The 5,051-nt window shown below is 49.5% G+C and overlaps 1 protein-coding gene across 1 annotated transcript in view; it reads left to right on the forward strand.

The window, feature by feature from the left end:
- Nucleotides 1-2,975: 2,975 nt before the first annotated feature.
- FRMD4B (FERM domain containing 4B) overlaps nt 2,976-5,051 on the forward strand; it is a 194,677-nt gene continuing 192,601 nt past the window's right edge. The window contains exon 1 of the mRNA XM_006769937.2: nt 2,976-3,130. The gene's annotated coding sequence lies outside the window, so the exon portion shown is untranslated. The remainder of the gene's footprint in view (nt 3,131-5,051) is intronic.

A 5,051-nucleotide genomic window follows, 5' to 3' on the forward strand; every position in this document is an offset into this window, starting at 1 on the left:
AAAAACAAGCAGCAGGCTGTATTTGACTTACAGGCAGTTTACTGACCCTTGGTTTATACTATTGTGAAAAAGTTTATTTAATTATGGCCCTTCCCTCCTTTTAAAAAAAGTAACCTAAAACCTGTCATAGAGTCCTCGTTTCCGGAATTCAGGCAGTAAGGGCTTCCACCTTCCTGGGGCACTGAAGGTGGTGGCATGGGCTGGGATTTTCTGTGGCACCAAAACCAGTTACGTTGTGGGTGTTCTGAGCTGAATTATGTTCTCCCAACATTCCTATGTTGAAGACCTAACCTCCAGTACCTCAGATGTGACAATAGAGAGATAAGGTCTTTGAAAAGGTGATGAAGTTGAAAGGAGGTTCTCAGTGTGGGCCCTGGTCCAAGCTGACTGGTGTCCGGATCAGAAGGGCACATTTGGACACAAAAGGAGTCCAGGGATGTGCACGCTCAGAGAAAGGCTCTGTGAAGGGGCAGCAGGAGGGCAGCCATCTGCAAACCCAGGAGAGAGGCTCAAGGGAAATGAACCCACCAGCACCTTATCTTAAACTCCCAGCCTCCAGACGGTGAGAAAATCAGTGTCTTGTAAGCCACTGAGTCTGTGGTTAAGTTATATGGCAGCCGACCAGACTGATACAGTGGGTGATCATAACTCATCCTCCCTAACTCTGAGACCTTGAGCTCGTTGCTCATCCTCAGGCACCTAATATCACAAGGATCTTCCCCAGCATTTCATGGGTGAAGTTATATGATCTGCTCTAATTGCATTTGCATATTTAGTATTTTCAGAGATCTTGAGACATATCAGAATCACTGTAGAACATGTTCCCATAATACTCTCTTCCTTTCTTTAGTCTCCTTCCAAGTACTCTTCATTCTGTTTCTGGTCCTGGGCTCTGGGTCTTCAAAGAGACTCACACTTCCTGTGTTGTTGTCTGCTCCTCACCGCAGGGGGTCGGTGTGCATGGGTGGTGGAATCGGATAACTCACTAGCTGTGTGTAACCTTCCATAAGGCATCGTCTTTCCCTGACTCAGTTTCCTCATCTCCGGGATGCGACGATACCTACATGCTTTGGGTTTGCAGGAACGATAACGGCTCTGTAGTGCTGTGCTTGGACACTGGCTCAGGCTGGGCGCCCAGTACCTGGTAGCTTTCCTGGGCAGCCGGGAGCTATGTTTGCTTGTGTTTCTCCGTGTGGTCTCAGCTGACATCAGCTGTGCAGTGTTGGTTAACACAGCTAAGGAAGCAAAGGACTTAGCTAGTTGTTTACACGTGATGTGGACGCGGTGTGTCGTACAAGGCTTAACCCCTCCAGGAACCAAACGGCGGTTGTGGAGAGGTGGGTCAAAGAAGCAGATAACCTGCTGAGTCATTGCAGGGCCCATATTCCCTGTGCAACCTTCTGTGAGTCTCTCTCTCTCTCTCTCCCTCCTTCCCTCTCTCTCTCTCTCTCTCTCTGAGCCTCTTTATCTTACCTGTAAAGCGGAGGCTTGGACTACAACATGCCTTCACTATATTCCTTCTAAGCCCAGCGCTTTATCTACAAGCCGTGGGAATAAAAGAGATGACTGGGTGTGAGAGGTCTTCATTCTGATTTAGTACTACCCAAACCATTACCCACCCCATGACTATCCTTCATTAACATTAGATTTCAGTATTTAAATTTAATTTTGTTAACATTTTAATGTTTAATTTAAAATACCTAATGTAAAATTAGCCTCTTAGTAGCTTTAAGAGTTACTTTCCTCCTAAAAAGATACTGAAAAATATTGCCTATGATCTGACAATAAAACTTCTGACCTGCACGAGCTCTCACTGTAGCTGAGCTCGTTGAACACCAGTTTCTGTTTAAAATGGGCTTGTCTTGTGGCACCAGTAAGGAGAGAGCGGGCAATGGGCTGTGCCCCAGTCGTCCTGAGTTCTTTGTGTCTCCTCCACCATCTTTTGCCTCATTTCCACAGCCTCATCTAGGGAGAGCTGAGGGCCAAATGGGATGGGGCAGGGAGCAGGTGCACACATGCCTGCTGCTCTGCCCCTTCTTGTCCAGTGGGAGCAGGTGCACACACCTGTTCTGCCCCTTCTTGTCCAATGGGAGCAGGTGCACACACCTGTTCTGCCCCTTCTTGTCCAGTGGGAGCAGGTGCACACATCTGTTCTGCCCCTTCCTGTCCAGTGGGAGCAGGTGCACACTCCTGCTCTGCCCCTTCTTGTCCAGTGGGAGCAGGTGCACACACCTGTTCTGCCCCTTCTTGCCTAGTGGGAGCAGGTGCACACACCTGTTCTGCCCCTTCTTGTCCAGTGGGAGCAGGTGCACACACCTGCTCTGCTCCCTTTTGTCCAGTGGGAGCAGGTGCACACTCCTGCCTCCTCTCACCCAGTGCTGACACACTGCTGTCTGTGAAACAGTTGACAAGGGGGAAGTAAAAGCTCTTCCAGACTTTGAAGACTCCTGGGGGAAAGCCGTTTCCTCTGCCTTTGTAGGGAGAATCACAAATACATATAAATGAGTTCCTTGGGGCGCAGCACACTCCATTTCATCAGTATTCATGGCCTGCCTTTCATTGCCTCTGCGACTGACATCTTTCAGAATGGGATTCTGGAGTACGACCCTGGTTTGAGTCATTCTGAAACAGGATTCTGACCGGATGTTTCATTGATTTCTCCCATTTTGCCGGCCCTGGTTTTACTGACTGTAGATAACTTTTAGCACTTCAGAGTCTCCTCCTGCAGCGAGAGGTCGAGCACCATGTGTTCAATGAAATGCATATGTGAGAAGCCAAGGTGGCATCAGATCTTCAGTTGTTAAGGAAAATAGCCTCCATTTCGCCTGCATTCTGCGGCAGCTCTATCCTAAATTTCCTCTAATTAGGTGAAGTCCTAAAACTGTGATTAAACTGTAGGCAGCCAGGGGAACATGGACTAAATCAGAAGTGTCGCTGACCTGAGCTTCCTGCTTCTCTCCTCTGTGTGCACAGAAATGAAGGCTCTCTGTCCCCCGTGTCACAGGCGTGGATGAGCAATCCCGGAGAAAGGATGTGTGGAGGGAAAAGATGACACCCGCCATGGCAAACAAAATCCGAAGATTATTACCGTGAAAGCAGAGGAAGGCACGGGAACACTAAGAGGTCCAAGGTGAGTGGACGTCTCTGGAAACACTGAACTTGGATGCGTCAGAAGGGGAAGGGGCTTGTCATGTGTGTCAGTGCGCATTGACTTGCCAAGTGGGGCAGGACCTACCGTCAAAGTGTTTGTGTTGCGAGCAATGAGGAAGAAAATTAGTAGATTCACTTAGTCCTTCCTCTCGAATAAAAGCTAAATGCCCCAAAGTTGAATAATATAGACTTACATTTGATAAAGGAGTTTCCTTCCCAAAGAGAAAACAAACAAATGAACAAAACAGTGTACTAACTATCCTGTGCATGTACTCGCTTCCTATATTTCCAATGTTTTATATACACGTTTATACATTATTTTCTTTTGATTCGCAGTTGAACACTTGACCAGCTCAAATCCAGTGGACAATTGAGCAAAGCCAATGGTTGCTTGGCTCTATGTTTTGTTCAAACTCTTACCGGTGTAGGTACTTTGAGAAGCACTGGGGAATTTAGACTTAAGGAATGTAGGATCTTCTTAAATCACAGCAGATCCTCGAATAATGTCCTTTCATTCAACGCCGTTTCATTATAACCTGGGTAAGAAACAAGGTCGAGTCCTGGCAGGGCTGTGTGGAGCGTGCACACTCTCCCCACATCTGCGTGGGTTTTCTGTGGGGACTCCGGTTCCTCCCACGCCCTAGAGCTGTGCACACGGTGTTAGCTGGGGTGTCTCTTTGTCCCGGTCTGAGTGAGTGTGGGTGAGTGAGGGCTGCACTGAAGGGGCGCCCTGTCTCTCGGGTCCCGCCTGGTGCCCTGAGCTGCTGGGACAGGCTCCGGCCACCCATGATTCTGAACTGGAAAAAATGGATTGGAAAAGAATTATCTTGCTTTTAGTTGTCTTTCTGAAATGTAGGCGTAGCTCACACTTACTTCAGTGTGTAGTATTAGAAGTGTTTGGGTCTTTATTTAGAAATTTGGTGATATTTCTGTGTCCAAAAATATTCCATAGGAACTAAACTCTTGCTTTTATTAATTAGCCTACGGGAAACTGGTTTCTTTACCATCGTTTCCTGTAAAGTCAGTTTCCAAGAACCTATTGAGGACGGCAGGTGCAAATCCGATCACCTGACTGTTATCTGTGAGCCTTGGCCCTGGCCATGCTGTCTAGACTCACTCAGCCCCGGCTCACTCTCTGCTCCTTCCAGACCCTCCGCACCCTCTACCTCAGCCCTTCCCTCTTGCAGCTTCATGCACACGACCCAGTGCAGCCTGGGCGCTCTCTCTGCCTTGCACCTCAACCTCTGCCATGGCCTGAACCTCAGGCTGGGCTTCCTCTGGCTCCCTGCCAGAAAGGGCCTCTGTGAGGTTACCGCCCACAATATCGCCTCTGGCATTCTCGTCAGCATGCCTGGGACAGCCGGTGTGTCCGCAGCAGGCAGCATTCGGAATTTTTCACCTGCGTCAGGCTGACGGCTTGGTTATTCAAGGCGAGTGTCAGGGAGGACAGAGCGCCTGAGGGCCGAGGTGAGCCACTCAGGGACCCACCCAGAGCCTCTTCCTTCATGGCAGGCTTTACTCCTGGGAGCTACTTCTCACTGGCTCTTCAGCTCTTTGCACCGGCTTCCGACGGTTCTAAATGTTTCCTGAGGCCGGGCTGGTGTTTGCCGTTTCACAGGGACACTCTGGGGTCCTGGCCCAGCAGCTGTTGTATATGACGTCCTGGGAAACACTGTGGGAGTGCAAGAACGAATGAAACAGACAGGCACGTGCCCTCAGGGGCACAGGCATCATAGAGACACACAGCACGTGCCCTCAGGGGCACAGGCATCATAGAGACACACAGGCACCTGCCCTCAGGGGCACAGGCATCATAGAGACACACACATGTGCCCTCAGGGGCACAGGCATCATAGAGACACACAGGCACCTGCCCTCAGGGACACAGGCATCATAGAGAC

This window comes from Myotis davidii, unplaced genomic scaffold (assembly GCF_000327345.1).
Source record: "Myotis davidii unplaced genomic scaffold, ASM32734v1 scaffold821, whole genome shotgun sequence".
Taxonomy (NCBI): Eukaryota; Metazoa; Chordata; class Mammalia; order Chiroptera; family Vespertilionidae; genus Myotis; species Myotis davidii.